This window comes from Gorilla gorilla, chromosome 6, assembly GCF_029281585.2.
Source record: "Gorilla gorilla gorilla isolate KB3781 chromosome 6, NHGRI_mGorGor1-v2.1_pri, whole genome shotgun sequence".
NCBI lineage: Eukaryota > Metazoa > Chordata > Mammalia > Primates > Hominidae > Gorilla > Gorilla gorilla.
The window spans coordinates 11035030-11062673 of record NC_073230.2 but is presented as its reverse complement, the minus strand read 5'-3'; the positions used below and the strand labels follow the sequence as shown (position 1 = coordinate 11062673).

At 41.0% G+C, this 27644-nt stretch overlaps 1 protein-coding gene across 2 annotated transcripts in view; it reads right to left on the bottom strand.

Moving 5' to 3' along the window:
• The window catches only part of SDK1 (sidekick cell adhesion molecule 1), a 965237-nt gene that overhangs the window by 660679 nt on the left and 276914 nt on the right, over nucleotides 1-27644 (bottom strand). The window lies entirely within an intron of this gene.

The window sequence follows — 27644 nt, the reverse complement described above, 5'->3', positions numbered from 1 at the left end:
AAAATCCTCAAAAAATACTGGCAAACCGAATCCAGCAGCACATCAAAAAGCTTATCCACCATGATCAAGTGGGCTTCATCCCTGGGATGCAAGGCTGGTTCAACATATGCAAATCAATAAAGGTAATCCAGCATATAAACAGAACCAAAGACAAAAACCACATGATTATCTCAATAGATGCAGAAAAGGCCTTTGACAAAATTCAACAACCTTCATGCTAAAAACTCTCAATAAATTAGGTATTGATGGGACGTATCTCAAAATAATAAGAGCTATCTATGGCAACCCCACAGCCAATATCATACTGAATGCGCAAAAACTGGAAGCATTCCCTTTAAAAACAGGCACAAGACAGGTATGCCCTCTCTCAGCACTCCTATTCAACACAGTGTTGGAAGTTCTGGCTAGGGCAATCAGGCAGGAGAAGGAAACAAAGGGTATTCAATAAGGAAAAAAGGAAGTCAAATTGTCCCTGTTTGCAGATGACATGATTGTATATCTAGAAAACCCCATCATCTCAGCCCAAAATCTCCTCAAGCTGATAAGCAACTTCAGCAAAGTCTCAGGATACCAAATCAATGTACAAAAATCACAAGCATTCTTATACACCAATAACAGACAAACAGAGAGCCAAATCATGAGTGAACTCCCATTCACAATTGCTTCAAAGAGAATAAAATACCTAGGAATCCAACTTACAAGGGACGTGAAGGACTTCTTCAAGGAGAACTACAAACCACTGCTCAATGAAATAAAAGAGGATACAAACAAATGGAAGAACATTCCATGCTCATGGGTAGGAAGAATCAATATTGTGAAAATGGCCACACTGCCCAAGGTAATTTACGGATTCAATGCCATCCCCATCAAGCTACCAATGACTTTCTTCACAGAATTGGAAAAAACTACTTTAAAGTTCATATGGAACCAAAAAAGAGCCTGCATCGCCAAGTCAATCCTAAGCCAAAAGAACAAAGCTGGAGGCATCACGCTACCTGACTTCGAACTATACTACAAGGCTACAGTAACCAAAACAGCATGGTACTGGTACCAAAACAGACATATAGATCAATAGAACAGAATGGAGCCCTCAGAAATAATGCTGCATGTATATCTACAACTATCTGATCTTTGACAAACATGACAAAAACAAGCAATGGGGAAAGGATTCCCTATTTAATAAATGGTGCTGGGAAAACTGGCTAGCCATATGTAGAAAGCTGAAACTGGCTTCCCTTCCTTACACCTTATACAAAAATTAATTCAAGATGGATTAAAGACTTAAATGTTAGACCTAAAACTATAAAAACCCTAGAAGAAAACCTAGGCAATACCATTCAGGACATAGGCACAGGCAAGGACTTCATGTCTAAAACACCAAAAGCAATGGCAACAAAAGCCAAAATTGACAAATGGGATCTAATTAAACTAAAGAGCTTCTGCACAGCAAAGAAACTACCATCAGAGTGAACAGGCAACCTACAGAATGGGAGACAATTTTTGCAACCTACTCATCTGACAAAGGGCTAATATCCAGAATCTACAATGAACTCAAACAAATTTACAAGAAAAAAACAAACAACCCCATCAAAAAGTGGGCGAAGTATATGAACAGACACTTCTTAAAAGAAGACATTTATGCAGCCAAAAGACACATGAAAAAATGCTCATCCTCACTGGCCATCAGATAAATGTAAACCAAAACCACTATGAGATACCACCTCACACCAGTTAGAATGGCAATCATTAGAAAGTCAGGAAACAACAGGTGCTGGAGAGGATGTGGAGAAATAGGAACACTTTTACACTGTTGGTGGGACTGTAAACTAGTTCAACCACTGTGGAAGTCAGTGTGGCAATTCCTCAGGGATCTAGAACTAGAAATACCATTTGACCCAGCCATCCCATTACTGGGTATATACCCAAAGGATTGTAAATCATTCTGCTATAAAGACACATGCACACGTATGTTTATTGCAGCACTATTCACAACAGCAAAGACTTGGAACCAACCTAAATGTCCAACAACGATAGACTGGATTAAGAAAATGTGGCACATATACAACATGGAATACTATGCAGCCATAAAAAAGGATGAGTTCATGTCCTTCGTAGGGACATGGATGAAACTGGAAACCATCATTCTCAGCAAAATATCACAAGGACAAAAAACCAAACACCCCATGTTCTCACTCATAGGTGGGAATTGAACAATGATAACACATGGACACAGGAAGGGGAACATCACACACTGGGGACTGTTGTGGGGTGGGGGGAGGGGGGAGGGATAGCATTAAGAGATATACCTAATGCTAAAAGACGAGTTAATGGCTGCAGCACACCAATATGGCACATGTATACATATGTAACAAACCTGCACGTTGTGCACATGTACCCTAAAACTTAAAGTATAACAATAAAATAAAATTTAAATAAATAAATTGATAAGAAAGCTGGATCTTTGAGAAAAAAACTGATAAACCTCTAGCAAGACTAAAATAAATAAAAAGAGAGAAGACACAAATCATCAACACCAACAATGGTATCACTGCAGATCTTGAAGTCATTAAAAAAAGAATACTATGAACAACTTTAAGCTCACAAATTTAACAGCTTAGAAGATAGAAACCCATTCCTAGAAAACTACAAACTACTAAAATTCAGCCAAAATGAAGTATTAATAGATAGTCCAAATAGTCCCATAAGCAATTAAAGAAATTGAATTTATAATTTAAAAGCTTCTCAATAAAAATTCTCCAGACCCAGATGATTTCACTGGAGAATTCTACCAAACATTTAAAGAAGAATTAACACCAATGTACACAATTTTGTCCAGAAAACAGAAGAGAAAGAAACATCTCCCAATTCATTTCTTGAAGGCTATTACCACCTTGATATAAAATCTTGACAAATACAGAAAAGTAAACTATAGACCAGGATCTCTCATAAACTAAGACCCAAAAATCTTCAACAAAATATTAGCAAATCAAATCCAGTAATGTATTAAAATAACGTATATGCAACTAAGTAGAGTGTCTTCTAGGTATGTAAGGCTGGTTCAACATTCAAAAAAAAAAAGAAAGAAAGAATCCACCACATCAATGGGATAAGGAAAAACATTAGGTGAGCTATCAATTGAGGCAGAAAAAGCATTTGACAAAATACAACATTCATGATCTTAAAAACTATTCACCGAATTAGGAATAGAGAGGAGTTTTGTCAATCTTACTTAAAAATCAATTTTTAAAAACCTACATTGGCCAGGCACGGTGGCTAATGCCTGTAATTCCAGCACTTTGGGAGGCCGAGATGGGCGAATCATGAGGTCAGGAGATCGAGACCATCCTGGCTAACACGGTGAAACCCTGTCTCTACTAAAAAGATAAAAAATTAGCCGGGCGTGGTGGTGGGCGCCTGTAATCCCAGCTACATGGGAGGCTGAGGCAGGAGAATGGCATGAACCCGGGAGCTTGCAGTGAGCCAAGATTGCGCGGCTGCACTCCAGCCTAGGCAACAGGGCGAGACTCTATCTCAAAAAAAAAAAAACAAAAAACTACATCTAATATCACACTTAACACAGTTAAAGACAAAATGATTTTTCCCTAAACTTGGTAATGAATCAAGGATGTCTGCTGTCATCACTCCTATTCAACATAGTATATGAAGGTCTCGCCACTGAATAAAAATAAAAGATGTACATACTGGAAGGAAAGAACTAAAATTGTTATTATTTGTAGATGATGTTACTGTCTATGTAGGAAAGCCCAAAGAAGCTAAACACTCACACTCACACAGCCCTTCTAGAACTAATGTGTTTAACAAAGCCACATGATACAAGATCAACACACAAAATCAATCACATTTCTATAAACGATGAACATTTAGAAACCAAAACGAAACACATAATACCATTTACAATCACTCCAAAGAGAATGATATACTTAGCTATAAACTTTAGAAATTATGACCTGTATGCTGAAAATTATAAAATGCTGGTAACAGAAATCAAAAAGACTGAATTAAATGAGGAGACATACCATGTCCATAGAATTAAAGACTCAACATAGTAAAAACGTAAAATCTATGCAACCAGACACACAGGTGTAATGGAATTATTGTCCAAATACCAGCACATTTAATTATAGATATATACAAGATTATTCTAAGCTTTATATGAAAAAAGGAACTAGAATATCTAAAACAATTTTGCAAAATAATATGAGGAATCACTCTTCCTGATTTCAAAGTTACTATCTAGCTACAGTAATAAGGACAGTATGGTATTCATAGAGGGATCAAAGACATAAAATAGAGAGCTGGCAAACACTCAACACAAGGCAGCCAACTGACTTTTGAGAAAAGTGAAAAATTCAGTGGAGGAGGGACAGACTTTTAAACAAATGATGCTGGGCAACTGAATACCTAGAAGGCAAAAAATTAAACATTTACCTAATCGTCACACCTTCTATACAAATTAAATCAAAATGGACCAGGAACTTAAACGTAGAACCATAAAACATTTCAAAAAAATGGGAAAAAATATTTGTAATGTGGGGCCAGGCAAAGACTCTCAGACCTGACATAAAAAGCATGATGCACAAAAGAAAAATGACAAATTAAACCTTATCAATATTAAAACCTTCTGCTCTTCAAAAGACTCTATGGAGAGATGAGAAAACAGACACAGATAAGGAGAAAATACAGCAAACCACATTATCTGAAAAAGAACTAGCATCTAGAATATACAAAGAATCCTCAAAAATCAGTAGCAGGAAACAAACAATCCAAATAGAAAATCAGCAAAAGATATAAACACACATTTCACTGAAGAGAATCTACAGATGGCAAATCAGCACATGAAAAGATGTTCAATATCATTAACGATTAGAGAATCGCAAATTAAACCACCATGAGATATCACTGCACATCTATCGGAATGGCTACAGTAAAAAACAGCGAGAATGCCAGATGCTGGTGAGGATGTAAAAAAAAAAAAAAAAAAAGTGGATTAGTCCCACATTGCTGGTGGCTACACAGAGTACTATAGACACTCTGGAAACCAGACTGGTGGTTTCTGATAAAAGCAAGCATGCAACTACCATGCAACCCAGCAACTGTTCTCTTGGGCATTTATCCCAAAAAACTGAAGACGTATGTTCACACGGAAACCTTCCTAGATAACAGCTTTATTCATGACAGCCAAAAGCTAAATACAGCCCACATGTCCTTCAAAAGGTGAATCGTATACAAACTGTTATACATCCACACCACGGTTTACTACTCAGTAATAAAATGGAACAAACTATTGATACCTGCAGTAACCTCCATAAATTTGCAGTGAATTTTGCTGAGTGACAAAAATGTGATCCCAAAAGGTCACATACAGTGTGATTCCTTTTATATAATATTCTTGAAATGACAAAAGTATAGAAATAGAGAAGCGATTAGGGTTTGCCAGGGCCAGGGATGGGGACAAGGGAAATGAGGAAGGTGTGACAATTAAAGGTCAATGCAGGGATCTTGTGCTGACAGAAATATTCTGGTCTTGACTGCCCTGATGCTGGTGTCCTGGCTGTAATACCGTATTATACTTTTGTAACATGTTACCATTGGGAGAGTCTACATGGGTACATGGGATCTCTGTGTATTACTTCTAACAGTTGCATTTGAGTCTACAATGATCTCAAAATAAAATAAAAATAAAAAGCTTAATTTAGAACAAATACACTGTTGAGTTGAATAAGAAAGCCACAGAGTAAGAGAAAATATTCTGATAATGCATATCTTGCAAGCATTTATATCCAGAGTCTATAAAGAATGCCTACTCATCAATGATAGAAAAGACAAATGGAAATATGTAAATAAAATGAGCAAAAGGCTTGAGCATGCACTTCCTAAAGGAAGATCTACAAACAGCCCACGAGCACATGGGAAGGTGCTCAACATCATTTGACATCAGAAACTATAAGTGGCTAAATTGAATAATACAAACAACACCAAATGTAAGCAAATAGGTGTAGCAACTGCAACTCATACATTACTGGTGACCATGTAAAAATGGTACAATCACTTTAGAAAAAGGCTTTACAATTTATCATAAAATTAAATACCTACACAATGATCCAGAAGTTCCAGGCCTGGATATTTCCCCCAGGAGGAAAAAAGCATACATCCACATGAGTAATTTTTTATAAATAGTCAAAGTAGTGTTATTTATAGTGCCCTACATGGAAAACGACAGAGACGTACATCAATAAAAAGAAACAAACTGGTAAACTCAGCACCATGGAGGAATCTCACAGACATTTTGATAGGTGAAAGAAGTCAAAAACAAAACTGTCTGTACTGTATTCTCCAACAAAATTATGGGAGGCCACTGCACTGCACTGAGCCCCTCTCCCCTAGGCCCCGACAGACCAGACCAAACCAAAATGAAGTCACTGAGCTAAATGCGACCTATTCAAACTAAGACTGTAAGGAAACAGATCGATCTCAAAACAGAGCAGGTTATTTTCCTCCTAAAATGGGATACTCCAGCATAACAAGGAAGTTCTCTCTAACACTTTCGAAAAAGCAACCTGAAGCGACCAACAGGTGGCCTCGCCGCCGCCGGTGTTCTGTGTCCGTTTCTATCTTACAAAACCCACTGTTCTGCTATTTCCCAGTGGGGTTTGAGGTTTCAGTCTCTTTATGACACTCAAAGAGTGATGTGAAAATGGAGAAGCTGACCAAAAGGGGAGCAGTTTTCTCAGTACAAAGTGAACTGTAACTAGATAACATAAACAGACTGTAACATCCTCTTTTTTTTTTTTTTTTTTTTTGAGACCAAGTCTTACTCTGTCGACCAGGGTGGAGTGCAGTGGCGCGATCTGGGCTCACTGCAAGCTCCGCCTCCCGGGTTCACGCCATTCTCCTGCCTCAGCCTCCCGAGTAGCTGGCACTACAGGCACCCGCCACCACGCCCGGCTAATTTTTTTTGTATTTTTAGTAGACAGGGTTTCACCGTGTTAGCCAGGATGGTCTCAATCTCCTGACCTCATGATCCGCCTGCCTCGGCCTCCCAAAGTGCTGGGATTACAGGTGTGAGCCACCGCGCTCAGCCTGTAACCTACTCTTATACCAGTTTTGGCCAATCACAGGCGGCCAGTGTTCAAACTGTGATCAAGTAAGGCAGATGCTAAGCTGTAACCAATCTAGCTGTTTCTGTACCTGTGCCTCACTTCTATCTTTTATGGTGCTTTCCTTTTTCTGTTCATAAGTGTTATCTGATGATGTGGCAGCATGAGTCACTCTGAACTTAGGCTAGCCTGGGGGCTTCTGATTCCAGAATTAGTCTTTGCTCAGTTAAACTCTGCTAAATTTCCTTTGTCTGAAGTTCTTCTTTCAACATTTTGATTTCCTTCATATGAAATTCAAGCACAGGTAATATTTATCTATTTGAAAAGAAATCAGAAAAACGACTGCCTACAGGGATGGAGATTAATTGGAAGGGCATGAGGGAACTTGCAGGAGTGATGGAGATGTTCATCTGGAGTGAGGAGGTGGTTACAAAGTCTATGCATTTGTCAAAACTCACTGGTTTATGCACTTAACATCTATGAAATTCTTTTCAGGCTTTCTGTAAATTTTACCTCAATTAAAAATCCTTAGAGCAGACATCTACCCATTGTTACAGAAATGGAGACACACCTTCCTCAGTCACTGCCTCGAGCAACTTTACCACAATGACTGTGGTCTGTTCTGATGGTCACTGGCACTGTCAGACTTACTCTCCTGTACCAATTATTGTGCTGAGGAGACTGCCTATTACTGAAATTTCATTTCTCCTATTACTGTTTAACTCTCATGCATCCCAGCCAGATGGAAGAGCCAGCAAGATGACAGCTTCTGTTACTACCCCTGGAACAACAGACTGAAACGCTCCAAAATGTGGAACTTTTTGAGCACCAACAAATGAAATGCTCACTGGAGCATTTCAGATTTGGGATTTTTGGATAAAGGATAATTAATCTGTGCTACCTAACAATTATTGAGCATCTACTTCATACCCAGGAGGAAATATTTTAATAAATACTATCTGAAATGTTACCACAATGACCACATCAGGTAGATGGTATGACTTTAAAAAAAAAAAAAATACCCATTAGACAGGTTAAAACACTGAGCCAGAGTGGTTAGTGTTGACCAGTAACTAGATAACATAAACAGACTGTAACCTCCTTTTTTTTTTTTTTTTTTTTTTTTTTTGAGATGAAGTCTTAACTCTGTCGACCAGGCTGCAGTGCAGTGACGCTATCTGGGCTCACTGCAAGCTCCGCCTCCCGGGTTCACGCCATTCTCTGACAATTAGACTCGTTCAAAGTCTAACTTTGAACTCGTAACTTTGACTAGTTCAAAGTCACGCAGGAAGTGGCAGAGTCAAGGTCAAACCCCTGTGGTACAAATACTTCCATGATCATGTCACTCCGCCTCACTGCCCCTAAGATTCAGAATGTAAACTAAAAATGAATAGAATTATAATTGCATAATTAAATATTATCAGTAGTGGTGGTGAGTTTTATTAAATATATTGGAGGGAACAGTTTATGTTTCTGCTTCAAAAATGAGAAAATATACATACAAATATGCCTCTTACCCAAGACCAAGCAAAGTCCAGATAACTGTTATTAGAAAAGCAATCAAAGATAATCCATGCAGTAGCTATTAATATATATTTCATGCAGGGGACATTTAATGAATAGGGTAGAAGTATATAAATGAATTTATATATAATTTTTTACAAGCAAAATATAAAGTTATGAATAGGGCAGAAGTATATAAATGAATATATATAATTTATTACAAGCAAAATATCATAAAGTCACCAATATGGCAGAAAAAAACTCTTAATTAGCTAGCTGAAAAAGCTCACATTATTCAGGCAAGATTTAAAAAAAAAATCGGGAGAAAATTGGCTGCATCTGACTTCAATCTTCTACGCGTTGCTGAAAACAAATTGGAATTCACTGTGGTGGCAACAAGGGTATTTTCCATCTTTCCAATCACCCATTTTTGTTAAATTAAAACATAAGAGCAAGTAGAGATTAAACCAAACAAAATGAGTGCTCTACACATAAACCTACTAGGAAAACAGTAAACCCTGTATGTTAATGATGATTTAGCTTTACCTAGAAGTAACATTTTCTTTTAATGAGATGCAGGTATGATTCTTTAAGTATGCTTGATTTTAAAACTATCCTCACTCTTGCCCCTCTAATGAAAGCAGGGACTGATGGTTCTTATATCGGTATTATCTCTAAAACAGTAAGCAATTTTTCTTACAATCAATAGTATATTTAGACTAATAAGCACAGGAAAAATGTTCAATGTCATTAGTCACTGGGAAAATTAAAATCAAAGTCACAATTAATGAGGTAACCCACCCAAACCACCCAGTAAAATGACTAGAATCAAAAGACAATTACAAGTGTTGGCAAGGATGTGGAGAAATCAGAACCCTCATACATGACCGGCGGCAATGGAGAATGGAAATGGTTTGGCGGTCTCTCAAAATGTTAGCCAGCAAGTTACCATACCACCCAGTAATTCCATCCTTAGGTATATACTCAAGAGAAATGAAAACATACATCCACACAAAAACTTGTATTATCAATGCTCATAGCAGCATTATTCATGATAGCCAAAAAGCAGAAACAATCCAAATGTCTATCAACTGATAAATGGATAAGCAATATGTGGTATATCCACACATTTTATTAATCTGCAATAAAAAGGAATTCGGGTGTTGACACATGTTGCAACATGGATGAGCCTTGAAAACACTATGTTGAGTGAAACAAGTCAGTGACAAAAACCATCTATGTATGATTACATTAATATAAATGTCCCTAGTAGGCAAATCTATACAAAGTAGGTGAGTGATTACCTGGGAAACAGGGAAGCAGGGCAGAGAGGGAGGAGGAGATAGAGAGTGACTCCTAGTAGGTACATGGTTTCTTTTGGGGATGTTCTAAAATTAGATTATGATGATGGTTGCACAACTACCTAAACATGTTAAAAATCTTGAATTACACACTTTAAAATGGTGAACCCTATGGCTGTAAATTATATATCAATAAAGTTGTTAAAATGATATATTTAGGAAACAACAGTTTATGCTAGGCATGGTAAGTAACATTATCTTCATTCTTTTACAAATGAGAAAACGGGCACACCGGGGTTCAGAAAGAAAACACAGCTGTGAAGTGGCAAAGCCAGAACCCGGAACCTGTCTCAAGAGCTTATGTTCTCACCCACTGTGCCATATGCCCTCTTGAGTATACACAGCTTTTTGTTTGGGGGTGTCGCCAGTGGCCAGTGAGCAGGAGGAAGGGAAGGGAGATTGGAGGGGAATCATCCATCAGCTGATTGAAGCTTGCATATACATTCTTAAAGACTCAAGAGGTTCCCCAGTAAGCATGGGTGCCTATCTTTTAGACCAGGTCCTTAGCTGAGGCTAGTCAATGCAGTACGGCAATAGGAAAGACAAACATCTTGAGAAGCTGTCTTCAAAGTTTTCTTCAAAGAAATGATGTTCCAAAACAAGTAGAAGTATACAAAGATGAGCTGAGCACTTCCAACCCACCAAGGTCTTTGAGTAAAGCTAGGTTTGGAGAACAGGGCAGCTGATGCATGGTGAAGCTCATCTGCATCACATACTATCCCCAGACATGGGGGGCAAGAGATTTGAGAAGCAGCCCCACCTTGTCCCCAGTGCCCCATGTGCCCTACACCAGAAAGGGAAGCACAGGGGCAGTGCTTCTATGTAGAAATAAGACAAAAGGCCACTTTTCAGAAGTCCAGAGACGCTGAGAAAAGGGCTGCTGCATAAATACATTCTTAAAGTCAAGAAAATAACTTTATGATGAGTAAGACTCCTTCAAATAGTACCTAACACACTAGCTTACTGCAGATACTGCACCAAGTTAAATACGTTCCCCATTAGCAGGACAGAGGCAAAATTCTCATCTGCACCTCCACTGATTTCCACTTGCAACACTAGTTTTGTCCAGGTGTCAGCAATGCGTTTCTACAGATGGGTAATCTTGTCCTAGGTACAAGTCCCAGCTGCCCAATGCCCTGCAAGCCTGCAGAGGGCAGGAGGACAAGGACTCCAGGTTATTCACTGGCCGGTTTTCACTTTCACATATTAATCAGCAGTGCATTAAAAACCCATCAGTGTTTCAAAACACAATAAACATATACTTCCTAATAATCAGATCATATGTTAAGGTGTGGCAATCTGAGCAGATTCTGGAGCTGCTAAGATAGAGCAAAGTTCTTTATATAAAGTGGTGACATTTACCCAAGCAGGATTCCCACAGCGCGAGTCCCCACGCTTAATCAGCCTGCTGTGCATTATACAAAGGCATGGAAACGAATGTCTGGTAGCAGTTAGGAAAGGAAACAGAACAGCAACATAAGTAAACAGAGGGTAAAATCCAGCTCAGGGAAAAATAAATAAATAACCTTCACTGGGCAGAATTCATCAGCAGCAATACACAAACAGCATCATTAAAATATCGCAAGAATGACGAGGAGGTAGAAAGAAAAGGGCAGTGAGCGGAGTGATAATTATCTGGACTATTAAAAGACTTAAAGTAGAAGGCAGTTTCTGAAATTTGCACAGGCTAGATCCTTGCATTTTGCAGGGGTTCCTTCTCATTTTGCAAGGATTCTGTTATTCTGGAACATCTGAATGTAAGGTGGGGGAGAGGGGAGAAAGGGCAATTATATTTTTAAATGGCACATAATCTTTTACGATAGATAGCTGACATTTTATAGTAAGAAATCATTTTGATTTCAAACTGTTGGGTGATTCTTATAATGACTTGAGGAGCTCTAAAGAAATAAAGTATCAGCAGGCGGTCAGTCAAACACTAAGAAATTCCTCACTCCACAGGCAGTAATCAGGTTGAAATACTTCCTCCATTACTTCCAAAAATAGAGCTGATAGTGATACAAAGGGCTTCCCAGTTTCAAAACTGTAATTTCCACAAATGGTAAAAATATATTCATTTGTTTCTGTATAGAACTATCTGTAGCCTTGTTTGTCATCTGTATCAGGGCATCTAAGAAAAGTCACCTTCTGTGGAAATTTATTGACCCCAGTCCTCTCAAACTTCAGACACCACCCCAGGTTCCCTATATCTGATCCTGATGCACTCAAAGTTTGAGAATCACTAATTTAAAGGTTTGCCTCCCATTGGATAAATTTTGCAAGTACTTTAAAAATGAGCTTCATGTTTGAAATGCAAACAAAAGAAATATATGAACACCTCTGCACATATACACACATGCCCCACACGAGTGCAAAGAATACAAATAGCTTCCAGCGGCCATGGGCCCACAGTGACCATTAACACTTCCCACCCATCAACGTACAGCAGACCCACTGCAAATCTACCAAGATATAAACTAAAAAGGCACTGGTCACATGTTCTTTCAAAGGAAGAGGCCCCAGCGATTACTGCAATTTGTTTTTCTGAATGTCAATGTGAACAGCCAGCACAAAATATTTCTTTAATTTTATGACTTTCACAACGTGGCCAAAGCCGAAATCTCTGGGCAGACACATAAAGCACATCCAGGTAGGAATTAATAATGGGAAGGTCTCCCCTAGGCAGCCAGTGATCCTTCCCAGGTCAATCAGATGAAAGTACTAAATTAACAGCTAGGTCATGCTGTGCCCTGCAGGCTCAGAGCAGTTTAAAAAGGGGCTACTGGGAGGTTTCAAAAACTTAGGTCCTGGCACTCAGTATTATGACACTGCAAAAGGAAAAAGGTAATCCTTATACTAACTGCCATCTGACACATAAAACCATTAAAGATAAAGGTTAACACCTTGAACTGCCTACAGGTTGATATGAGCTGCCTTCATCAGAGTATCACAACCTTAAAGTTAAAATGTTAAAATACAGGAATCTACCTTTAAACAAATAATATGATTAAAGAATGATTATAATATAAACCGTTGTTCTTAACTTTGCACATTAGGATCTCCTGAGGAGTTTTTTAAAATGCTCTACCAGCCTGGGCAACATGGCAAAACTCCATCTCTGCAAAAAATACAAAAATTAGCCACGTGTGGTGGCACATGCCAGTAGTCTCAGCTACTTGGGAGGCTGAGGCAGGAGGATCGCCTGAGCCTGGGAGGTCAAGGCCACAGTCATCTATGATCATGCCACTGCACTCCAGCCTGGGGGACAGAGCAAGACCAGGCCTAAAAAAAAAAAAAAAAAGTTCTATACCCAGCCCTCACTCCAGACCCATTAAATCTAAAGGTCCAGCAGTGAGGCTCTGGTATCAGTATTTTTAAGGTTTCCCTTGTGAATTAAATGTGCAGCTAAGGATGAGACTATTAAAAGGAACTGGAGGATACCACATACAGTTATTTGAAATTTGCAATCTTCCCCAAAATATCTTTAGACTTTTCATCTTAATTAATAGATTTCTGTTGCCCAATGCAAGGAATTACTGTGATTTAGTGATTTCAAACTTATTAGCTTCACATTTTAGAAGCTAAATGAAATATCTTAAATTGTCAATTCACTTGTTGGTATAGTTTGTCATTAAATTTGTTACATGACGTAAAACTAAAAAATCTTTGTTCTGCAGAGTTTGATTTTCCAATTTATCCATAATTTGTCTTTGCTATTGTATTTTGTCTATAGTATTATTCATTCACACTTCAAAGCAAAAAAAAAAAAAAAAAGGGAACAGGAAGGGAGGTGAAAGTTGAAATATATCCATTTCTTTACATCAAATCCACTAAAATTCAACTTCTACTCCAGTATCCATAACAGAAAACTGAAGAAACATAAAGAAACCAAACCCAAAGTTTTGGGAGCACAGCCTGAGGCTACCTGCTACAAGCTTTACATTCCAATCTTAGTTTTCAATTTTATAAGTCTGTAATAGTGTATCATCTATCCCCTAATACATACGTATTTACACTAATAGGAAAACTAATTTTCCAATCACTGTAACTCTCATGTATATCCTGGCCTAGCCCCCTGTAAAGAGCTCAGGAAGCACATGACTCAGGTCAAGTGCAGGCTGTGACATGCACAGCACAGACTCTGCATAACCTCAATATTCCATGTGTTATTGCTTATTACTTCGCTTATTCCTCACAGTATGGGTATTATGCAAATATTATAACTGTCTTCTGATATGGTTTGTCTGTGTCCCCACCCAAATCTCATCTTGAATTGCAGCTCCCATATTCCCCATGTGTCATGAGGGACCCAGTGGGAGGTAATCTAATCATGTGGGTGGTTTTTTCCCATGCTGTTCTCATGACAGTGAGTCCTCAAAGATCTGATGGTTTTATAAAGGGCAGTTCCTCTGCACATGCTCTCTTGCCTGCCTCCATTTAAGACGTGTCTGTATTCCTCCTTTGCCTTCCACCATGATTGTGAGGCCTCCCCAGCCATGTGGAACTATGAGTCCATTAAACTTCTTTTCTTTATAAATTACCCAGTCTCAGGTATTTCTTCATGCAATATGAAAACGTACTTCCAAAAATGGTGCTCACAGCAGCCAACAGTAATATACGTAAAACCTAAAAGACATGGTGAGGCGCCATGGAGGTGGTGCTGGTACACAGGAGGAGTCTGTGGACTGATACCAAAAGACCCACACCACCTGTGAGATAAGTACTGATGTCAAAAGGCCCATGACAACTGGGAGATCAGTACTGACGTCAACAGGCCCACGCCAACTGTGAGATCAGCACTGACGTCAAAAGGCCAACACCACCTGTGAGATCAGTACTGACGTCAAAAGGCCAACACCACCTGTGAGATCAGTACTGACGTCAAAGAGCCCACACCAACTGTGAGATCAGCACTGACGTCAAAAGGCCAACACCACCTGTGAGATCACTACTGACGTCAAAAGGCCAACACCACCTGTGAGATCAGTACTGACGTCAAAGAGCCCACACCACCTGTGAGATCAGTACTGACGTCAAAGAGCCCACACCAACTGTGAGATCAGTACCGACGTTAAAAGGCCAACACCACCTGTGAGATCAGTACTGACGTCAAAGAGCCCACACCACCTGTGAGATCAGTACTGACGTCAAAGAGCCCACACCACCTGTGAGATCAGTACTGACGTCAAAGAGCCCACACCAACTGTGAGATCAGTACCGACGTTAAAAGGCCAACACCACCTGTGAGATCAGTACTGACGTCAAAGAGCCCACACCACCTGTGAGATCAGTACTGACGTCAAAGAGCCCACACCAACTGTGAGATCAGTACCGACGTTAAAAGGCCAACACCACCTGTGAGATCAGTACTGACATCAAAGAGCCCACACCAACTGGGAGATCAGTACTGACGTCAACAGGCCCACGCCAACTGTGAGATCAGTACTGACGTCAAAAGGCCCACGCCAACTGTGAGATCAGTACTGACGTCAAAAGGCCAACACCACCTGTGAGATCAGTACTGACGTCAAAGAGCCCACACCAACTGTAAGATCAGTACCGACGTCAAAAGGTCCACGCCAACTGTGAGATCAGTACTGATGTCAAAAGGCCCACATTAACTGTGAAATCAGTTTCCAAATCTCTAAAAAGGGGGTAATAATTTCTCCCTGCTGAGTTGCAGAATTGACTTGATGTCCGTAAAACAGCTGTTAGCTAATATTGATCTAATATCAATACAAATTATCTCCTGTCCCCAAATCTGATTCACTGCTCCATGTCAAGATACTAAAATCCTAAATAAAAAAGCAGCTTCTTTTGTAGTATATAACAACTTCGATCTCATTTTTGATAAGCCAAAACACATAAAAATGACTATGAAGAGAAAGGAAAGCAGAGTAAATCAAATGCTTAGATTCTTTTATTTCTTTTATTTGGATCATCCAAAGTAGTGATGCAAAGTAGCTTTATGCTTTTATCAATTTTCTCACATATAATAAACTATTTTATTCTACAACTGATAACAAGGAGAAACTAAATCAACCCAATACAGATGTTGATAAAACCTGTTCAATTTAAAATAATTCCATCAGTGAGGTGCCCAAAAGGTCTCCCTAAATCTTTTCCAACATCTTTCTCACACTTAACATTAAGCCACTGACTGAAGAGACTTTCATCACCTCAACAATGAATCTAGGAACGCACCCTGCAGGATCGCAGGACCTGGCACCTATCCGGCACATTCAACATCCTCTCACACCTCACAGAACAAAAACTAAACGCTTCGAGCTAGGGGGCTTTCAGAGGTGAATTTTCTGAACCAGAAACTTTGTGTCTGTTGTTTTTTGTTTCTAATCTGACATAAACTGCAACACAATTTAGCATAGCCTTTACTCATTAGTATACAACTAAAAGACTGTTGTAAACAAACTTAATAAATATCTGCAGACTAAAAATAAATGCTTCTGAAAATATGACGTTATTAATCTGATGTTATACATTTCATAGCTAGGCTTTTCACCAAATCCCTCTTGAACTAAGTAACAGGTATGCTTTGCTTGAAGAAACCTTATATTTGACTGACAAATCAGATTGTAATATGTCACTTAATTTCTCTGTAACTCAGCTCCCTTACCTGTAAAATGAGAATGGCAGAATGCAGGACTCGTAGATCCACAAAAGATTGACCTAGGGTTCCTTGAAATGCTGAACATCCCTACTACATTTGAAATAAGATTCAATTTACAAAGAATTGATTTACCCGCAGCTTTTCAAGAGCAAGCCTGTATTGGCATAGACATAAGTCTATTGGATCAATGAACCATCCAACACATGTTTACTGAACATTTAGTACATGGAAGGCAATTGTGTCAGCTACTGAGAACACACAGGAGAAGATCTGGCCCCTGCCCTGGAGTAGCTTACAATTTACATGTGGAGAGCTGATGTCTACCCATGGAAAGCTAGATAACACTAAAGAAAGGCCAAGGGGCAGTGTACTTTTGTCAACTTGAGTGGGCCACGGGGTGCTCAGATACTTAATTAAACATCATTCTTGGGTGTGTCTGTGAAGATATTTCCAGAGGAGATCAGCATCTGAATTGGTGAACTGAGTAAAACAGACGGCCATCCCCGATGTAGGTGGGGATCGTCCAGTCCATTGGGGGCTGAAAAAGCGGAGGAAGGTTGGATTCACACTGCCTTCTCTCTTCTTGACAGCTCAATCGGGGACATCAATCTTCTCCTGTACTTGGCACTCCTGGTTCTTAGGCCTTTAGACTCATATTGGAATCTGTACCCTTGGCTCTCTGGCTCTAACACTCCTGAACTACACCACCAGCTTGCCTGGGTCTCCACTTTGCAGCTGACAGATCATGGGCCTTCTCAGCCTCCATAATCACATAAGCCAACACCTTCTAATAAATCTCTTTAGAGACACACACACACACACACACACACACACACACACACACACACACACGTTCTGTTTCTCTGGAGAATCTTGACTAATACAAACAGCAAATGTTTAAAATCTCAAACTCTAAATCCCCTCTGACCCTCAATTTCTCCTCTGTCTTTGGCCTCAAATTGACTGCTAAATTCTTAGTTCTTTCCTGTTCCCTAGATCCACGGCAGAGGTCTGTTAGGACTTAGCCATTGTTTCTGGACCCTTTCAACAAAGGTTTTCACACATGCCCAAGAATCACTCTCTGACAGGGCCTCAGCCCAAAGCCCAGATGTCTGCACTGTGCCCAGGGTCCTTCTTCCTCCTCCTCCACCTCCTCCTCAAGTTAGCACTATGCTGTCTGCTTCACCACAATGCCTGCTAACTCTGTATGCACTCTCAACGCTTACCAAAAAAACTCTTACAGAACCCTTAATACGTTGGCTCTCACAACAGCTCCAGCACATGTCACCTCCCTGCTCAAGTGGCAGCTTCTGTCTTCAGTGAGAGCTTTCCCCTTGCCCCCAAAACAAAGAAATCCCACGATACCCAGATGACAGTTAAGGTTACTCTGTCCTTAGACACTGTAACAAAATTGCTTCTGTCCTCTATTTCTTTTTTTTTTTTTTTTTTTTTTTTTTTTTTTTTTTTTTGAGATGGAGTCTTGCTCAGTCGCCCAGGCTGGAGTGCAGTGGCACGATCTCAGCTCACTGCAACCTCCACCTCCTGGGTTCATGCCATTCTCCTGCCTCAGCCTCCCGAGTAGCTAGGACTATTCGGCGCCCGCCACAATGCCCAGCTAATTTTTTTTTTTTTTTTTTGTATTTTTAGTAGAGACAGGGTTTCACGGTGTTAGCCAGGACGGTCTCGATCTCCTGACCTCGTGATCCACCCACCTCGGCCTCCCAAAGTACTGGGATTACAGGCGTGAGCCACCGCGCCCGGCCCTGTCCTCTATTTCTATATATCATGGGGGGTCTCGAGCCCTCCTCAATTTGCTGTGAATTCCTAAGAAACACATTCTCAAGGTCACCTCCACTGGGTGCACTTCCTCCCACTCATGACTCCTGGCCTAGGGTGGGCTCTTTCGGAGGTCTATATTGACCCAGTAACTTAGCCCATTTTGTATGACTTAAATCCTACCTCTCTTCCTTTCCACCAAGACACTCACCCAAGGCACCTCTGGGTGTGGCACACTTCACTGAGAGTTAGGCAGTGGTGATGCCCTCAGCGCTCTCTCCCCCAGCGACTCTACACACTTCCCTGCTTCTCTCCTGGGCCAGCCCCACCATCAAAGGCAATTCCTCTTCCTTTACTTAGCACAGCAATGTAGCTCTCTTCCACTCAAGCAGCTCTGCAGCCCACATTTGCATAACTGAAAGCTCATTAGTGTTTTGCTAAAACAAAGAGCCACATACTGTGTCTCCTTTAGCAACAAAGAAATGGTAGAGGCCCTGAGATGTCAGTCTTACTTCTAATCTCTTTCCCTCCCTTCTTAGAAAATGGAAAAGAGAAACAGATTTATTTCCTCGCTGACAAAAATTACACCACATGTTTAGAGGCAAAAGTGGCATACCTGTCTTTAGATTTCTCCCCCGTTTCATCTCTTATGCTGTGCTCAATCCTGAGGTACTGTCTAGCAACCACCCTTCTTCCCTCCCCTACCAAACTCCCGTCTCTCAGAGCCACCTCAGCACACCTGCTGTATGCCCCCTCTGTTCTCTGTTACCACTGACCATGTACCTCAGGAATCCAGGACCCTAATCAATTTCCTTCTTCATGACCCTCTTCCTCTTCCTCTTCAGGGTTCTTGCAGCTCTGTGCCCTGGCACTCCACTCCTCCAGCTACCATCAGTCCTTTATCAAGAGCGCCTCCTTCTCTCTCTTTCCATGCTTAATGTTGTCATCTCTTTTTTCTACCTATCCCCTCAACTTATGCAGCCTATACGCTCATTCTTTCACCAATTATCTCTATGAGACCTACTCTTAAATCCATTACTCTAGCTTTATTACAAGTTCTGATTCACTTCATCAACTACCTGTTTCCTCTCATTTTATTTCTTGTCTGGTCTATTACAAAACCGGCCACTCTTAAAGCTCAATGTCTGAGTTCAGCCTAAGTAGCCATTTTCCAAAGTGAGTCTGTGAAACACCCATCTCTAGCACTCAATCAGAGTCTATCTTTGCTCAGGTCCTGTGGAAAGCAGAGGCTGAGGCAAGGATTACATGCTGATGTTTTATTTCAGAAGTACAAAACTAGGGCAGCAGGATGTAGGGAAACAGGCACAGGAAGCAAGGAAAAATCTGAGGTAGTGGATCACTCAAAACATGAAGTCGGCTGGGCGCGGTGGGTCACGTCTGTAATCCCAGCACTTTGGGAGGCCGAGGAGGGCAGATTACGAGGTCAGGAGATGGAGACCATCCTGGCTAACACGGTGAAACTCCGTCTCTACTAAAAATACAAAAAAATTAGCCAGGTGTGACGGCAGGCACCTGTAGTCCCAGCTACTCGGGAGGCTGAGGCAGCAGAACGGCGTGAACCCGGGAGGTAGAGCTTGAAGTGAGCCCAGATCGCGCCACTGCACTCCAGCCTGGGGACAGCGAGACTCCATCTCAAAAAAAAAAAAAAAAGTGAAGTCATGGGTCACCCCAATTTCAGCAAGGGCACAGACCCAAAAACACACCAGCTCACTCAGCGGACACGCCCAAGCACGTGCGACTTCTCTGGAAAGTTCTCAGAAGTAAGCATACCTTGGAGCAGTCCGTGGAACAAGAAAGAATGGGAAAGCACCTGGCCAGGATCCTTCCTGGTTCCCATTGATAAAGGTTCAACTCTCAAGGAGCTGCCCCACAGGGGACTTCCAGGTGGGGCCAGGCAGCCCTTGGTGGCCGCTCAGCAACCCTGTTTGCAGCATTTTATCCAAGTCCAGAAACGAAGGGAAAGCTCAATCAGAATAGGGTCCAGAATGAGGGGTCATGTGGGGCTTGAAGGGATGGGGTTTCACGCGAAACTAGGCAGGGAACGCCAGGCAAGGAGGAGGAAGGCAAGGAAATCCAAAGAGGTGCATTAGGTTTGTATTCAACTAGATCTCATGGTCAAATACGTTTGGAGATGACACAACATATCCCCTCCTACAGTCACAAAGCATATTAAAGGTCCTAAGAAGCCTTACAGCAAGCACCTGTTTATTCCCAAATTCATATAAGCACAGAATCTTTTTACAATAGCGCAAAATAGGTTTGCAAAAACATACTAAGGGAAAAAGCATTCAAATCGATTTCTTTCCCCTGCTGTACAAACTTCAAACACTTCTCCCTGGCACCTTAGATTGGCATTCCGTTCCCTCCTGGAATGGTGTGGAGTGGGGGTGGAGTCTGACCTCAAACTGGGGTTCCAGCCTTATTCCTTCCTGGTCTGCTGATACAGGACCTTCACTCCAAGCAAACAAGGCCTCTCTGTGCTCCACAAGGTCCCATGCTTTCTTCTGCTCTTATTGTTCCCTCCACTTGAAATGCCTGCCACCTTCTTTCTCCGGTGAAATAAATTCTACTGTTGCAGATGCCGCCCTCTCGGTGGCATTCACAGGACCCTGCAAGCAGGTGGACGCGGTCTTCCTGCCCATGCCTTCTGTGGCATGCCACGCCTCTCAGGGGGCACCTGGGACTCCTGCCTCTTACTACTTGTTTTATTTCCCTCTCCAAAGTGTAGAAGCACAGATGCCAGAGACTGATATGTTATTCATTTCTGTATCTCAAGGAACTCCCCAAGTAGAGGGTTTTGTACTTACTAGTTACTCAGTGAATGATAAAGAAATCAGTGCTATGAACTAGACAGATGCAACCTCTCAAGATCTAAATACAGATGTGGATTCCAATGTCTTAGCTCCTCACATATTTCCAGTGATGGTTTACTGACTCTCCTTGTGTTCTAATACTGTTCCAAACAGAAGCTGAGTTCAAGGTAAATAAAATATCCTTTATGAATCACTCACCTTTAAGAGCAATTTGGCACCAGAAGAGGAAAGTTCCTAAATGGTAACATAATGCACTGAAAATTTGTTTACTAAGAAAGCAGTTTACTCCCGGAAAGATGGAGAATGTTATTTTAGAGCAGGAACTGCCAAATTTACATACTCTCAGGCATAAATGATAATCCTCATTAGCCCGAGAGCTGTAAACAAGGTCGAGCTGCTGCATGGCCTACACGCAGGAACCAGCTGGAGGCCTGCAGAGTGTTGACACCGATACCTCCGGTCTCCAACATCAGTTTCCCTGTCCAAATGCTTTTACTCCCATCCCTACCCCTGCCCTCTGCATTTAGGACTAGGCCTGGGTCACAGAAGGAAGGACCTTGGGAATGCACTCTGCAGCACACCTCGGAGTTCTACATGCATGATCATTACCTATGCGATGGCTTGGTTATCTGCCCCTCTTTTCCTACACACAGTTCTCTTCCACTCAGCATCTCTGAGGTCTTAATGATAAAGTTGTTGCCACGCTCTGAGTTGGAAAATAGCAGGGAGGGGGTGCTGGGGAAGACTAAAGGCTGGAGAGCCTGGAGAACGTGAAAGGGAACTCTATTTCCTTTATTTGCAAAATTACAATGAGGAATTAAGTCCCTGAAGTCTCAGACTAGCCCTGATGGTACTTTTTTTTTTTTTTTTTTTTTTTTTTACTTTAGTTTAGGTTCAGGGCTACATGTGCAGGTTTGTTATGTAAGCTCATGTCACGAGAGTTCATTATATAGATTACTTTGTCACCCAGGTACAAAGCCTAGTACCCAAAAGTTATTTTTATCATTTCCCTCCTCCCACCCTCCACCCTCCACAACAGACACTGGGGCCTACTTGAGAGTGGAGGCCTACCTGAGGGAGACCTACCTGAGACAGACCTACCTGAGGGAGGCTTCCACCCTCAAGTAGGCCCCGGTGTCTGTTCCCCTCTATGTGGCCATGTGTTCTCATCATTTAGCTCCCACTTATGAGAATATGTGATATTTGCTTTTCTGTTCCTGTGTTAGTTTGCTAAGGATGATGGCCTCCAGCTTCACCCATGTCCCTGCAAAGGACACAATCTCATTCTATTCTATGGCCGCATAGTATTCTGTGGTGTATATGTACCACATTTTCTTTATCCAGTCTAACATTGATGAGCATTTAGGTTGATTCCATGTCTTTGCTATTGTGAATACTGCTGCAATGAACATACATGTATATGTGTCTTTGTCGTAAAATGATTTACATTCCTTTGGGTATATACCCATTAATGGGATTCCTGGGTTGAATGGTAGTTCTGTTTTTAGCTCTTTGAGGAATCACCACACTGCTTTCCACAATGGTTTAACTAATTTACCCTCCCCACAACAGTGTGTAAGTGCTCCCCTTTCCCCACAACCTGGTCCACATCTGTTATTTTTTGACTTTTAATGATAACCATTCTGACTAATGTGAGATGGCATCTCATTGTAGTTTTGATTTGCATTTCCCTAGTGATCGGTGATATTGAGCTTTTATCATATGCTTGTTAGCTGCATATGTCTTCTTTTGAAAAGTTTCTGTTCATGTCCTTTGCCCACTAATTGATAATAGTGATTAGCATCTGTCTAGTTCATAGCACTGATTTATCATATTCGATTAATAGAATGTTTTTTGTAAATTTAAGTTCCTTATAGACACTGGATATACCTTTGTCAGATACATAGTTAGCAAATATTTTCTCCTATTCTACAGATTGTCTGCATACTCTGTTGATAGTTTATTTTGCTCTGCAAAAGCTATTAAGTTTAATTAGATCCCATTTGTCAACTTTTGCTTTTGGTGCAATTGTTTTCAGCATCTTCATCATACAATTAATGCCAGTTCTTATGTCCAGAATGGTAATGCATAGATTGTCTTCCAGGGTTTTGTTTTGTTTTGTTTTGTTTTTTTGAGATGGAGTCTTGCTCTATAACCTAGGCTGGAATGTGGTGGTGCAATCTCGGCTCATCTGCAACTTCTGCCTCCCCAGTTCAAGCGATTCTCCTGCCTCAGCCTCCCTAGTAGCTGGGACTACAGGCACATACCACCACATCCAGCCTATTTTTTGTATTTTTAGTGGAGATGGGGTTTCACGGTCTTAGCCAGGATGGTCTCAATCTCTTGACCTCATGCTCCACCTGCCTCAGTCTCCCAAAATGCTGGGATTACAGGCATGAGCCACCATGCCCAGCCCATCTTCCAGAGTTTTTATAGTTTTGGGTTTTACATTTAACTCTTTAATCCATCTTGAGTTGATTTTTTTACATGGTGTAAAAAAATCTCCTGCATATGACTAGTCAGTTATCCCAGCACCATTTATTGAATAGGGAATCCTTTCCCCATTTCTTGTTTTTGTCAGCTTTGTCAAAGATCAGATGGTTCTAGGTGTGATGGCCTTATTTCTGGGTACTCTATTCTGTTCCATTGTTCTATGTGTCTGTCTTTCTACAAGTACCATACTGTTCTGGTTACTGTAGCCCTGTAGTATAATTTGAAGTCAGGTAACATGATGCCTCCAGCTTTGTTCTTTTTGTTTAGGATTGCCTTGGCTATTCAGGCTCTTTTTTGGTTCCATGTGAATTTTAAAAGTTATTTCTAGTTTTGTGAAGAATGTTATTGGTAGTTTGAATAAGAATAGCATTGAATCTGTATATTTCTTTGGGTATTATGGCCATTTTAATGATACTGATTCTTCCTAACCATGACTATGAAATTTTTTTTATTGATTTGTGTCATCTCTGATTTCTTTGAACAGTGTTTTTTAATTCTCCTTGCAGAGATCTTTCGGCTCCCTGGTTAGCTGTACTTCTAGGTATTACATTATGTTTGTGGCTATTGAGAATGGGATTGCATTCCCTACTTGGCTCTCAGCTTGGATGTTGCTGGTGTATAGGAATGCTAATGATTTTCATACACTGATTTTGTATCCTGAAACTTTGCTGAAATTGCTTATCAGCTGAAGAACATTTTGGGCCGAGATGATGACTCACCCAAGGCACCTCTGGGTGTGGCAGACTTTACCCAGTTTTTTTTAAGTAGAATCATGTCACCTGCAAACAAAGGATACTTTGACTTCCTCTCTCTTTGGATGCCCTTTGCCTGTTTTTACCTCTTTGGGGAATTGCAACACTGCTTTCCAAATGGTTTAATTTACATTCCAACCGACAGGGTGTAAGTGTTCCCTTGTCTCCACAACCAGGACTGGCCAGGACTTCCAACACTATCTTGAATAGGATTGGTGAGAGAGGGCATCCTTGTCTTCTGCCAGTTTTCAAAGGGAATGCTTCCAGCTTTTCCCCATTCAATATGATGTTGGCTGTGGGTTTGTCATAGATTGCTCTTATTATTTTGAGGTTTTCCTTCAACGCCTAGTTTATTGAGAGTTTTTAACTTGAAGGGATATTTAATTTTATCAAATGCCTTTTCTGCACCTATTGAGATAATCATGTGATTTTTGTCTTTAGTTCTGTTTATGTAATGAATCACATTTACTGATTTGCATATGTTGAACCAACCTTGCATCCCAGGGATAAAGCCTACTTGATCATGGTGGATTCCTTTTGTGCTGCTGGACTTGGTTTGCAGGTATTTTGATGCGGATATTTCCATCAACGTTCATCAAGAATATTGGCCTAAAGATTTTTTTTCTGCATCTCTGCCAGGTTTTGGTATCAGGTTGATGCTGCCTTATAGAATGACTTGGGGAGGAATCCCTCATCTTCAATTTATTGGAATAGTTTCAGTAGAAGATAGTACTTTCATAAGCCCCCTTTATATAGGAAAAGTTGTTGCAGGAAGTCAGGGACACCAAACGGAAGGACCAGCTGGAGCCACGGCAGAGGAACATAAATTGTGAAGATTTCATGGAGATTTATCACTTTCCTAATAATACTCTTATAATTTCTTACACCTGTCTTACTTTAATCTCTTAATCCTGTTATTTTCATAAACTGATGATGTATGTCACCTCAGGTCCACTGTGATTGGGTTAACTGTACAAATTGATTGTAAAACATGTGTGTTTGAACAATATGAAATCAGTGCACCTTGAAAAAGAACAGAATAACAGCAATTTTAGGGAACAAGGGAAGACAACCGTAAGGTCTGACTACCTGTGGGGTGAGGCAAAAAGAGCCGTATTTTTCTTCCTGCAGAGAGCCTATAAACGGATGTGCAAGCAGAAGAGGTGTTGCTAAATTCTTTTCCTAGCAAGGAATATTAAGACCCTAAGAAAAGAATTGCATTCCTGGGGGGTGGTCTATAAACGGCTGCTCTGGGAGTGTCTGTCTTATGCGGTTGAGATAAGGACTGAAATACACCCTGGTCTCCTGCAGTACCCTCAGGCTTACTAGGATTGGGAAACCCTGCACTAGTAAATTTGAGGTCAGACTGGTTTTCTGCTCTCGAATCCTGTTTTCTGTTAAGATGTTTGTTAAGACAATACGTGCACAGCTGAACATAGACCCTTATCAGTAGTTCTGTTTTGCCTTGTCCTGTTTCCGCAGAAGCATGTGATCTTAGTTCTCCTTTTTGCCCTTTGAAGCATGTGATCTTTGTGACCTACTCCCTGTTCTTGCACCCCCTCCCCTTTTGAAATCCTTAACAAAACTTGCTGGTTTTGTGGCTCAGGTGGGCATCACGGTCCTACTGATATGTGATGTTACCCACAGCGGCCCAACTGTAAAATTCCTCTCTTTGTACGCTTATCGAAAATGGAAAGAACCTATGTTGAAATATTGGGGGTGGGTTCCCCCGATAAAAAGTAATGCAAATTAGAGAGAGAAAATATACAAGATGAATACAAAAAAACAGGGGAAGGAGGAAAAGAAAGAAACATTGCTGCCTCTCTCACTGTAAGTTGAGTGGAAAGAATAAATTTCACTACTCTCTCAGCTCTTGCTCCTTTCTAATCATTTCTCTAAGAGCTCCAGGTTCCTTTAAACCAAATCAGCAATGCAGTCACCGCACACCTCTAAAGCGTACGGACATCACAGGAGCTGCCAGGCAATGCAGGAGATGAGGAAGTTAGAGTTTCTGCCCTCAGGAAGCTTCTAACATGGTTGGGGGACAATATGACCATACAAAAGCTGAATGCAAGCCAGTGCCCTCATTAGTAACACAGAAAATGCCTTCCTCACAGCACTTCTTCAAGGGCTCAATTCTCAGTTTATGTCCTTGTAATTTAACCTAACAGACATCGACAGCTCCTAGCACAGTATCTGACACAGACCAGGTTCAATAAAGAGCAGAAGCAAAAGTGAGTTCCATGAGGATTACCTGGAGGAAGGTTCCATCATGGACCTACTGCACAGAAGGTTACCCTTGAGATGGAGGCACAAACAATGAGGAAAGAGGGAAGAGCATGAAAAGAGCCATCCTGTAGGGCATGAAAGCCCATGAAGTTCAGGGCAACAGTAAAGGGAGCATGTCTCAGTGAAGACCTCCATGGTCAGACATCATGGGCCACTGTGATGCTATGACTCTCAGGCCGTAAAACCTTGGCCTGGATACCTATCCTTCAAGTCTCTGTTTCCTTGTCTGTAAAATGGTGTAAATAACAGAACCAATCTCAGAGCGCTGCTATTAGCTATTCTCATTGTTACTGGGACCATGTGATGATTTGTAGAGTAGTGTAAGGAAAGGGAATAAAAAGGTGGGCTATGGGGGTCTTGCAGTAGGTCTGCGATTCCAGATGGAGGAGTGTGTGTGGATTTCATTTAGAATGGGGCCCAGAGGCAGGCGAAATCCTCCAGTATGGCCAGGCTCCAGGAGGATTTGTGTGCTGTCCTCTCTTTGCAAGGTGGATTGGGCATAACGAGTCATGTCAGGGGGTGGCCACAAGGGCATCGATGAAAAATGATGGAAGTCCATCCACAGTGGTGAAGTGCAAAAGGATACACATCAAAAGTCTGCTATTTCTTCAGGTGCCCGACCAGCTATGAGGAAACTAAACTGCTACTCTAAAGGGCAGGTTTAAGCAGTCCCGGCAAATAGCAACCAACTTCTGCTTTGCAGAGACTATGCACTGTATATAATTTACAAGTAAATACCTTCTGCCTGAATCAAGGAAGCATCAGGAACAAAATGCTGAAGCTCCTGTTTCTAGCAAATAAGAAACACTTCTTAGTTTGTGCACGTGCCTCAACACAGGCAAAATGCAGCCACATACACACCATGCATAAGTCACATGGGTATCGATAACGTT